The sequence below is a fragment of the Erpetoichthys calabaricus genome, chromosome 6 (assembly GCF_900747795.2).
Source record: "Erpetoichthys calabaricus chromosome 6, fErpCal1.3, whole genome shotgun sequence".
Classification (NCBI taxonomy): Eukaryota; Metazoa; Chordata; class Cladistia; order Polypteriformes; family Polypteridae; genus Erpetoichthys; species Erpetoichthys calabaricus.
This window is the reverse complement of record NC_041399.2, coordinates 76416289-76429400: the sequence shown is the minus strand read 5'-3', so window position 1 is coordinate 76429400 and position 13112 is coordinate 76416289. Positions and strand designations below refer to the sequence as shown.

Here is a 13112-nt window from a genome sequence, read left to right as displayed (position 1 = left end):
TGTCTACTTTCTGTTGTGATTAAAATGAAAAGAAAACAAAAACCAGTTAACCTGGAAAGGAAAATGAAGACGAAATTGGATTAAGCCTTACTTTTGTAGTCCATAAATATCCCTGATCCATGCCAAAGTGTAACTTAATTGTTACATGTAATAAATTTCGTCTTTAGTTTATTCCCATAGGGAGGTTTCGGCAATTTGATTGTTTTTTTTAGCTCCGCAAATTTCAGTCTCAGTTTGCAAGCTGGCAGGAGTACTGACAGGTGATCATACGTCCCAAGATGACAGTGCAGTAGCAGGAGATAAGGTCTTTTATTGGATATAGCAATGATCCACAGTATTAGTACGCCTAGTTGGGCAGGTAACATGCTGGTGAAATTTAGGGTAAACATTCCTTAAATTTGCTTTGTTGATGTCAATATATAATCCCTCAGAATGCAAATGCTCAAATTTTTTAATGCAGGTCATTCAGTACATTTTTGGTGTTGGTTTATTGAGAAATATAAACTGCAGAAATGTGATATGTAAACAAATATTATATAATTATTAGATTACTGTTCTGGTACACAGAGTATAAAAATGTATGTCTTTGGCAGAAGATACTCAATTCTTAATATACAGCGTAAGTTGAAGCAATACTTTATACTTCACAAGTAGCTGAACAAATTAAATGTGTGGCCATTACCAGTAACACTGCATGTCACACACTATACATATCAATTAAACTGTAAAAAGCATGGTGTTAAAAAAAATCATATTACTCTTAGGACTTGCCACGTGGGCATCATTTTCAAAAATTGAGAGCAACTAATAATACATTTGATTATATTAATACAAGTTATGTTTAACTAAAATGGAATTAAATAGTATGTCATTTATAAATCCACAGCTTACAGTTATTATTCTGCCTAAGAAAAAGTCATTTTTGGCAGAGGGCAACAGCACATCCCTAAAGCATCAGACACAAAGCAAGAAACAGCATTAACAGTTAACGCATAGATCTTTGTGATGAAATTCTGTTTCCATGGGAAAAAAACACAAAGATATGGGGATACCATGCAAATTCCATAAGAAAAGCAACCAAACATGGGATTCATACCCAAAATGATGGATCCATCAGGCAGTAGGACTAACCATTGCACAACCCAGCTACTATTCTGCTGTTATTTATTTTTGAGCCATTTTCCCTTTATACTTTTGTAATGGTCAGGGTACCATATAAATAAAAGAGAATGATACTATTACATTATCTGTCTTTTATAATGCACCTGACAAAAAAGGATGAAAATTAAGTCAGTCTTCTTTATTGGATTACAACATAGAATAGAACAGCACAACAAATATATATCGTAAAATAACAGCTTAACATAATGCCTTGTCATAAAAAGAAAACTTTAAAATAATAGTTGTATTCACAAAGCATTTCGAAACGTTTATTTGCCAGCTTGAAACAAATGGTAAAACTAAAGGTGTAATATTTCAGAAAAATGTAGAAAAAGCTAATAATAAATAACTACAAGAGAATACAGAGTCTGTTTAACAATGCTACTGCCAATTATAAAACAGAAAGTGGGTTGTTAAAAAGATATGGTATTTGTATCTAACTACACACAATGTTTTAAACATAAGAAGCACTAATTTTTTCAAAACAAAAATGCTTAATTTGTATACAAATGCATTAAAGTAATACCTCTTTAAGGGATGATATTAATGTATAGGTAGCACATGAAAACGTAAAAGCTGAAAATTACATACTGTAACTGTTAATGTTTCAAACATTATCCCTGTAGTACTAGGGTGTTGTACCATGTTAGCCATTATGAATGTAGTGAAAAGTCAAGCAAAATGACACCTTTTATTGGCTAACTAAAAAGATTACAATATGCAAGCTTTTGAAGCAACTCAGGCCCCTTCTTCAGGCAAGATGTAAGCTTGCATATTGTAATCTTTTTAGTTAGCCAATAAAAGGTGTCATTTTGCTTGACTTTTCACAACATTATCCCCAAAAGCTTTTCAAGTACAATACTTTTAAACATAATGCTGCTGATTCACTTCCTGGATTTAACTCACTGTGTGACCCTGTTGCAGTCCCTTAACACTAGAATTACCAGAGCCTACGAAAAAACTCGTATATCCGGCCCACCTTAAATCGCTTCTTAAATCCGTTCACACCTCTCCGCCAGCATCCTTTGTCCTCTAAATGTGCTGATAAAAGACAAGCTGCCAGCAGCCGGCTATTCCATCCCCCCACCGACTTAGAACGTGAACGAAGTTTTCCCAGCTCACGTCTTGATTGATTATGTGTGAGTGAAGTGGAGTTTTACAGTGGAAATAAGAGGTCATTATTCTAAAGTAATCTGTGTAAACACATTGTTAAAACAGAAACTTTTTCATATTTTAGTAATAAATGTTACAAAATGTAGTAGGCATAAACTATAGAATATATAAAGCCCAAGTTTCAAAGATCAAATAAACACTTTCACAAAAGCTTCAAGCATGATTCAACAGCTTCTGTGGCGTAGCGCGTTAAGATTTGCCTCTTAACGCAGAGCAGCTTTTCCTTGCCTCACAGACCTGAGTTCGATTCCCCGCTGGGGATGCAGTGTTGCTTTTTTTTTCTTTTCTTTTAAACCTCAAACGGACATAAAATTTATACATTGGTATGCACTGTCAGTTACTGAGATCGTTATATTTTCATGTGGGAGGCTCCTTTTCAAATTTTTTTTTAACAATTGAGACTGCAATTAACAGGAACAACTGTCCTTATAACTTATTTTTAAGATCCATAACACACAGACAGACAGACAGAGCACTGCGTAATAGAGAGACAGACAGGCAGAGAAGTCACTAGATATAGAAATAAACAGGGAAGCCACGTGTACTGAAAGAAAAAAAGAACAGCATGTGCGTTGTCCCAGCTGCACTGAATAAGCGCAGGCGCTCTAACATCACCCCTCCCCCGATCTTACTTAGAGAGTCAGTGTTCTTTTATTTGTACCTTTTGTGAAAGTGTTTCTTTGATATATGGACTTCAGGCTTCATACATTATATAGTTTATGCCTACATTTTGTCATTTACTATTAGAATATGAAAAACGTTTCTGTTTTAAAAATGTGTTTGCACAGCCTACTATAGAAATGGAACACACATGAAATGCGTGTATTCCAAATAACGCTAGAATTATTTCCACTGTAAAACTCCACTTCAATCCCAGGTAATCAAATCAAGGCAAGGCTTGAGCTAGGAGAAGTTCATTCTAAGTCGGTGGGGGGATGGAATAGCTGGCTGCTAGTAGCTTTATCAGCACATTTAGATGACAAAGGACTCTGGCGGAGAGGTGCAAACGGATTTAAGACGCGATTTAAGGTGGGACGGATTTACGAGTTTTTTCGTAGGCTCTGGTAATTCTAGTGTTAAAGGTTACCACTATAAAAAGGTCCATTCACTTATCAATTCATCCATCGGGGTCATAGGGAGTCAGCTGTAAAAGGTACTATATAAATACAGCTTGTTTATTTGTACTATATAATTAACATACTGAATCCTTAAGTGTACAGCTAAGTTACGATAGTTATAAAAAGTCACTGATTAAAGGAGGAAGCACCAAGCACTATTTCTGTCTAAAACCCATAATGCCACAAATAAAAAGCTAAGTGTTTATTAAAATATTTTGATTAATTAATTAACTGACTTTTGCAACACTATATTTAACACATTATATTATATCCTAATAGAATTATTGTGTTAATGTACAAAGGGCATAAACTCCACAGCCTAATAAATGGATTGCTTGAGTGAGGGAAGGTTAAGATGACCATTCTGGCAGGGTACACAGTGTGTTCTTCATTGACACTAAATTCAATGATCTACTCAAGCTCATAAACTGCAGTATAAGAATGGCTATGATCTTTATGATGTAAAATTAAGTCAGTGACATCTAAAACCTCTAATTTAAATGCATATGAAAAGAACAATGTGAGAAAGTTGAAGATGTGATTTTTTTATTTGATACCAATACCTGTGAAATAGTATGATACTCGATATATATAATATACTAAAAGTAACAACAGCTTTAAAATATTGTCATATTTTTTCATATTTTCACTCTCATAGAAAAATACTGTCTCCCAATCATTATACAGATCCAGGGGCATTGAGCAGCAACACTCTGTGATAGATGTAAAGGCTTTTAAATATACATTTTACAAACACACTCATTCACCTTATTTTCCACTGGCCACAATGTGCAAGTTACTGATCAAAGTTACATGGGTGAAGGACCATTTAAATTTATTTTTAGGAAATCACCTAAGTTGTTAACCGTACTCTAAAGGTATGCTCTATTTTATGAAACCCAACATTTTCTCCCACGATTCTAGTTTTAAACATTCAAGTTGCAGCTCATTTACCACAGAATGAAAAGCAAGCTCTGTACCAATTGAAGCTTGTCAACTAAAATAAATATGCCTTGCCACATATTTAGCTGATGGTGTGAGCCACATTCCCTTAACCCAAAATGCTCCACAAGTCTGATGAGGTTAACCAGTCTTTATTCAAAACAGGCCATTGAATGGCTTCTCTGCTTATTACACAGTTGACTGAACCTGAACTGCAAATGAGTTACTTGTGATTATACAGAGATTTTTCAAAAGCTATAGACTTGCCATCTACACATTAAAAGCACTGCTGATATTGCTCAATTTGAAATCCTGTTTCAATAAGCAATCAAAACAAATAAGTCTTTCATCAGGTTCTCTAACTTTGTGCATTACAAAAACATGTCTGCATATATAAAAACTACATCTTAGTAAACTCATTCTCAGTAATTAATTTTACAGATGGCAAGTCCCTAAAAATTACGTAACACTATCATTTTGGTTATATGTTGCTTACTAATGTATAATAAATAAAAAACCTAAAAAGAGAACAAGACTATATAATCATCTTAATACTTTGTTCACAAAGATACATGAAATTTAAGCAGGTTGAAGGATTTACTACATAAATATGTGAATTTTACTCTGTTTATTTATTAACACATGGTCTGTTTCAATGGCATTTATACGTATATACAGCATACAAAAAGTAATTCACCTTGTTCTAAAATTACTGGGGTTGTAAGACAAGATCATTTTGAATATAACCATTCAGAAACAAATTACACAATATGGCAAAGCTAGATGTCCAGCACAAGATTTTTTATATACAGTAATCTAAAAAACTGCCAAACATTTGGCAAACAGAAACAGAGAGTAAGGTGCATGTAGAGTATGGCATCATTAATTTGCCTAATTCTTGTAAACAGATAGCACAACCTGCTGCTTGCTGGTTGTTTGTCTTTAACAACAATTAACATCCCAGAACCTTTTGGTTGGGATTCTTTAAGCCTTTGGATGTTTTCTTTAAACCAAGCCACCTTGGCCACAAGAAAAAACTTGAAAACGCTCCTATTGTTCAGGAGACTCCTTTGTTGATGATGTACATTAACAGTCATTTGTTTCCAGAGGTTAAATCAACATTAAAAGCCAAACTCAATGTTATTCGATATTATTCAATTGCGGTTTACTATGAAACAGTGAAAAATGAGTAAAAGCCATGGTAAACTAAGCAAATGTCACTTAATCCATGACATTTCAGGTTGAGAGGACAAAGCATACAGTATACTATATATAGCACATACTTACATACAATGAGAAAATATAAACATATATGATATATAATAATGTATAATGTGGGTGATCCTTACCCAGCTAGGAAGCCAATATAATGGATGGACAGAGGGGAAACTACTTCCCAAGGCCATGTGGCCATCTGGCTGAGAATCCAGAACCAGGGTTTCAGTCCTTTGGTGCTGCTGGAAGGAACTGCCAAGTGGAGATACCCCTGTCACATGGAGTTTCTGCCTGACCTGCAAGTGTTTCTTGTATGTAATACTGTCTGGCTTTAAAAGAGCCTTCTTCATCTTCATTGTCATCCTGATGAGTTGGAATTGGAAGCATAGGAGGACAACACTCATTTTAAGTGGTGGAAGAGAAAGGAAGAACAGGAAAAAAGACAGCACTGTGTTTATTATAAAATTAGCATATTCTGGAGTGGTTTGGAGCCTGTGGAAAGGGTTCAATTAAAAATGGTCTTTTTGGTACTTCAACCAGTGTATGCATATGTAAATGCAGGTGGATCTCCGGTAAGACAGTCAGGTTAAGTCATTCTGCAGATACAAACAAATACATAAAATACTCAAATTTTCCTTTGCAGACTGAATTCCAATTAATTTTCATCTAGCAACTAAGTCGCAGATAAGTTGCTCTACCTGTATACTGTATATGCAATGCATACAGTATTTATATTTAGTAAACAAAATAGCATTTGACATTTAAGGAAAGGCAAAGCTATGAAGCACACAAGAATTATGTTCTATTAGCAGTAATTGCTTACTAATTACAAAAATGGTAAAATGAAATCCTGAGGGGGCGGCACGAAGGCGCAGCGGTAGCGTTGCTGCCTCGCAGTTAGGAGACCCGGGTTCACTTCCCAGGTCGTCCCTGCGTGGAGTTTGCATGTTCTCCCATGTCTGCGTGGGTTTCCTCCGGGTACTCCGGTTTCCTCCCACAGTCCAAAGACATGCAGGTTAGGTACATTGGCAATCCTAAATTGTCAATAGTGTGTGCCGTGGTGTGTGGGTGTGTGTGTGTGTGCCCTGCAGTGGACTGGCACCGTGCTCGGGGTTTGTTTCCTGCCTTGTCCCCTATGTTGGCTGGGATTGGCTCCAGCAGACCCCCGTGACCCTGTAGTTAGGATATAGCAGGTTGGATAATGGATGGATGGATGGAAAACCTGAGGCCACCATTTCCCTCCAGAATCTGAGTGTGACACTCAGACCCTGGTCTCCTTATGCTTAATATTAACACTACTGATGAACCAGTTGCTCTAAACTGGACAATCCGGCTAAACATCAAACCAGAAATGTTTACCTTGTATTTACTATTCCTCAAAATGCCTGTTTTTTTAAACATTCTAAACTTTAGTCAATATTCAACTGACACACTTTATAACTACTACTAAGGTTATTCTGACTAAAAAAGAATGATTATAAAAACTGTATCTGTAACTGTAAAGTTAATAAGAATATAACTAAAGTAGCCGGGCTGAGGTATTTGATAACGATCATAAGAATATTGAAGAGACCGTTAAACATTACCTATTTTTAGGTAACTAACCTAGTTTTTCTAAGGGTGAGATCATAAATTAAATATGTTGACATCCTGCTTATAGATATGCTTCCCAATAAAAATGAAGTAGCAGAGGGATCCATTTAAGAGTGTCAGTTTTTCACTATTTAACTATTTCACTAGTTAATACTGACAGCTCTAGAATCAAATCTTATGCCTGGCCACAGACTGTGTTAAGTTGATATTTCAACTTGCCTGGCTGGTCACTTTTCTGGGTACCCTCAATTTCCTCCCACATCCCAAAAGATGTTTGCATTAGGTTAATTGGAGATTCTACATTTGCTGAATGTGTGTGACTTGTGGATTTGCACTCTGTCTAGGATTCTTGCACTATTCTTCTGGTAATAGACTCCACCCTTCAATGACCCTGATTGAAATAAATGCTTTAGAGAATGCTATGTTAATTAGCCATTCCTAGTATGAAGTTAATGGCATTTATCTAATCAACACTGAAACTTTACCTATGACACAAGTTACTTCCCAGGTTAAATACATAATAAATAATGATAATTACAGTATAATAAAATAAAATTATTTGCAGCAAAATATCAGAATAACAGAGCATAAGTCACTTTCTTGACTACCTGTCAAAATAAAGATTATAGTTGGTTAAGTTTGCCCAGGTATACAAGAAAGGCTATAAAATTACAAAGCTAATGTAATCGTTTTCTAGGTGAATGTGCTATTTTGTGAATCATGGCAAGTATAACAGTATTTGTCAAAGCAAGCATATTAAGACATTATACCTGCAGTCTGTTTATGATCACATTGTCTATGATGTCATTTTAAGTGTTCTTATGAGATTCTCTGAGGAAATGTATACTCACATTTACTAAATGTTAGTATATTATTGACTTCCCAATGCATAGTGCTAAAAAGGTAGTGTACACATTCATCCTCATAAAACAATTATGTCTAAAACTGTAAAGTTAAAAGAGACAAAGGCCTACAAAAAACTGCTGGTAAATGAACTTTCTGAGTAAGGAAAGCCCATATGAAAAGAAAGTGACATCCCTCACAAATATCTACCCATCTTGCTGCTTTGTTCAGTTATTCTCTCTCTCTCTAAAGTTCTCCTCCCTGCCATTCTTCACCTTCCGTGTGCCCATTAAGTGACCAAACACAATTCAGTCTTCACACGTAATCACTATGGATCCTGTTTAAACGTGGTATTTCACCAGCTACCCTACTAATAAAAACACAGCTGAGCTTAAATAGACCTCACTGATCTGACAAAACATTTGACACATCTCAGATCACTTGCTTTTCTGCACATTTGTTTGAAGTAAATTTATTTTTACATTAGAAAAACAGAACAGTAAAAAGAAAATTTCACATTAATTATATCTTTAAATAAAATCCTTAATTGTGTTTCTTCTATGGTCTTAGTCCATCCATTTTCCAACCCGCTGAATCCGAACACAGGGTCACGGGGGTCTGCTGGAGCCAATCCCAGCCAACACAGGGCACAAGGCAGGAACCAATCCTGGGCAGGGTGCCAACCCACCGCAGCATGGCCAAAATATTAATATTTAAAAAGAAAATATTTGCCACAAAATGATGTATGAGTGCTAAGTTATATCTATCAAACTTAAAAACAGAAGCCTGAGGCTTCAGATGTTTAGAAAATATATGCAGGTACACAATGAGAAAAAAATAAAAGACAACAATCTGACATGTACTAATAAAAAGAAGAGAGGGGTGCACATACCCAGAAAATGTGAATAATAATCTGTTTTGTTATTCATTTTACCTAACCTTTACTTATGCTCATGGAAATTATTGTCTGATAGAGTTATGAAAGTGAGTATTTCAGATTTCTAGTGCATTCCTGTGATGCCATTTGTCCCAATAACAACATAACTATTAAGAAAGACTCAGCATGTGACATTGTATATGCTACCTTAGAAAGGTCAGCTAGTTCACTTACTCATTATCTGAGTTTGGCAGTTAAACCTCTAAAGACAACTGTATGATTTTCTTCATTGTGATTCTCTATCACACAAACTTTTTGGGAAAGTTTTTGACTAAGATTTTTGGGTTTTGCATTAGTGTTTAACGAAAAAGCAGACTGACTTTTTGGTTAAGATCATTGCTTGTTTAATTCTGGCGTCCCTTCTCCTGGTTTGTGTGACTAAAAATGTCATCTCACAGTTTTTTGAGTCACTATAGTCTGCCTTTTTTAATTGCTATTACTTACACATACTGTAAAAATAAAGAAAACATTCAAATACAAAATCTACTGCATTCTATTTTGCCAAGAACATGCATTTTTAAAAATGCTAATTTTTTCAAATATGGTTATAGTTAGGACTAGGCTTGTGTTAGCTGATTACATTATAATCTTTCATTACGTATTACATATGTTTCATAAACAAGGATATTAATGCATTTGCAAAAGTTGACATAAAATGCTAGTGCATTTTTTCTTATTGCTTTGATGAAATAACTCATATGTGCCCACAAAACAGAGTGCCTTGTTTGGATTCACCAGTATTATTTAGCTACAAGCAGACTGTTGTCTTTCATTAATCAAATAAGCTGGTTTTCCACAAATGTAATACACAGCGTATTCTCTCAGTGCTCAAAAGTATGAATTCAAAAAACCGAAATCAGCCAAAAGAATGTCACCCTAGAATAATTCCTAGATGCAAGTGTAATCCCTTAAATCACCATGTAATTTATGTTTTCAAAATGCACAGAAGTCCAATATGGTGTGAAGTTAAGATCACCTGTTAACAAACAGGTGAGCCATATATTAGTCAGTAAAATATGCTGCAAAAAATATTATGCCATGAAGCTCAATTTTAAAAGTATAGAATCAAAAATTGTTGATCACACCTCATACAGTGATTGCTTCTTTATAACACAATGCTGCATCTTCACACGGCTGGCTATGAAGTCACCACTGTAGTCCTTCCATCCATCCATCCATTCATCTATACATACATCCATCTCACTTTGTCCATTCTTGGACTGGAGAGTTTTGAGAATAACCGAGCACATCAGAAACAAGGCAGGATCAAATCTTGGGCACTACATTCAGAGTAGTGACTTTTTAAAATGAAACTGAAAATCATAAGAGAGTCTAAAGGCCAGTTTATACTTCATGCTCAGAACGCGTACGCACATGCATCAAGGCTGCCACGCATTCCCAGCTTTCATCTCAGCACGTCCTTAGAAATTAATGTGTTGCATGCATGAGTTGCAGTATCAGCAAAAAATCGGGGGGCACAGTGTGATCATGTCGGAACGTGACATCAGCATCTGTTTACTATTTACATGTGACAGCAAGCTGCTTTGCAGATTCTACAGGGTCAATGTGCGTGCTTCAATGTTTGATGAATGGTTTGAAGTGGTGAAGCAAAATGCCAACATAAAAATGTATTTGTGGTGCTTTTATATTCAACAGAATGACACAATACATTTTAAAGGTCTCACATACCATCTTCTGTGCTGTCTTTTTTTTTTTTTTTTTTTTGCACAACAGCATCAGAATGTACAGCAGCGTATTTCAGCCACAGAGAAAAAAATCACGGACACAGTGAAAAGGTCTATTTTGTGATTAGAGTGGAAATTTCGGATTTAATCTTGAAATGTCTACTTTAATCTCATAGTTTATTTTATCATTAAAGTAGACCATAGTAAACGTCATCTTAAAATCGACCCAGTTGTTAATTGCTATGTGCTTCTGGAGCTTCCTCCTGAACTGACAGCACTGGCAAGCAGCAATTGCCACACAGAACACATTAAATGTATGATATTCCAGTTTTCTGTACATTTAGAATCCTTAGATTTATACTTGATATCACTTTCATGATGAAATGAATTAAAGTATGCATATTACACTTTATAGATAAATCGTTAACTTCATTTAAATAATGAATACGGTTAATAATTACACATGTGGGGGGGAACACAGTGGCGGTAGGGACTCACATCCTTGGTGTTCCCTGCCTGGAGTTTGCATGTTTTCCTGGTAGGTTTCCACAGTATGCTCTGGGTTTGGGGATGCTAAAATGATGCCTCTTTTTGCCTCGTGCCTCTTCGTGCCCGATACTAGCTGGAATGGGCGCATCCCTGGATTGATGGTTTTAATCATTAAACATCCATCCTTTTCAGAGATATTCTGGCAAGGTGTTCTCTGAATTTAATGGATGTTTCAGGCAATTCACAACACAGAGAAGCCGAACGTTTTCTTGCCGTGATGATATCTCACACTGCCACCTGGAATCTTCTAGATTTATGTAACGCACGCACGCAAGTATGAACAGTACAATGCTTGTATAGCAGTAGTGGCCGCAGGAGCAAACATCATGTTGTGTGAAGTATAAACCTGGCCTAAAAGCCAACTGTTGCACCAAAATAAGAGAATGGGGAATTAATTACATTTAATTGATTCTTTCTATATATTGGTAGAGTATTAATATTAAAGTGAAATAACTGTTGCACAGTCCATGTAATTGTATTTTTAGCTAACAGCTATATTTCTTGATGAAAAATATTCAATGTTCTATGTTTTGCAAACATAAATACAGCTGAAATACACATTTTATTTTCTGTTTGCGACTGTATTTTGCAAAGGTAATTTAAAATGAAGCAACATTAATAAAGGAAATAGTACAAATTGTTTACATGACTCTAGATCACAGAGAACCTTCATACAAAGACAAACAAGACCTACGTCTTAATTTGTATATCTACTACCTCATGCTTTCCAACAAGTACAGTATACCTCCTTCTTTAAATCTACCTTGAAGGCATGAATCTAATCTACAAAAAAAAAATGCTATGCACAGATTAAACATCACATAAAACACGGAACTGTGTTATACAGTACAAGACTTTATATTAAAAAAGAAAAACTAATTTAAGTACAGTTTAAACTAATATATCCATAGAGTCACAAATAATTGCATTAACTTTTTTTTCTTCTTTGGCTGACTGGTACAACTACTGTAACTCATCACTACCCTGGTGGGAAACACAATTCTTCTATTGTTTTCCTTGGACCTTTGACTGCTCTGCTTAGAGCAGATTAAATACTGCATTCTCAGCTGAAAGGGACATAACCTCTACCCTCCTTTCTTGCAGTTAAACAAAGATAAGGTATAATATTAATTAGATGCTATGCTTTTAAACTTCATAAACTGAAACTACATTTCAAACAATGGCAAGTTGATTTTATTTGTTACTTTGAAATAAACAATTGTAAAAAAATAAAATGTCATTACTGTGTTAGACAACTGTGTTAGACATCTCGTATAGAAACTTCATTAACTCTGCTCTAAAAACTAGGGTTGTTAATGACTTACCATTGTTCAATTGACTAATATTAAAAGTTTAAGCTGAATAAACAAAATAAACATAGAAAGTATAACTGTATTTCAAAATTTTACTAACTTCCTGATTCTAACTTACTTAGAGACATATTGTTTATTTAAATACACACATTAGAGTAGTACTTAAACTGCACATCAGATTGTTTCACACTCAAAGTAGAAGAGGCACCAATATCAAAAATGAAGATTGAATTATGTACAGTAACTTAGTCTGGAAGTATTTTGAATGAATGGGTGACAAAACTTACTATGAACTGTGTAATGCTGTTCTGAAACACTAATGCTGTATAACGGCAAGCACTGCCACATAGAAAATAAGTATGCTGCTTGTGAGGCTGTACTGTAGTAACTGACCCTAATAGCAGCAGTACCAAGAAAAAAAGTTTCAATAACCAAGGATCAGGCAAATTCTTATAGAGGATATATACAAGAAAATAGAAAAAGGAATGATACCAATGAATTGAGTTAACAGTAGAGACCATTTGAAGCTAACCAATTATATTGATTTAGTTGGTATATTCCATCTAAAGACACAATTATAATT

At 35.1% G+C, this 13112-nt stretch overlaps 1 protein-coding gene across 1 annotated transcript in view; it reads right to left on the bottom strand.

Annotated features, from left to right (window-relative positions):
- Positions 1-13112, bottom strand: part of lama1 (laminin, alpha 1) — a 200034-nt gene that overhangs the window by 152023 nt on the left and 34899 nt on the right. The window lies entirely within an intron of this gene.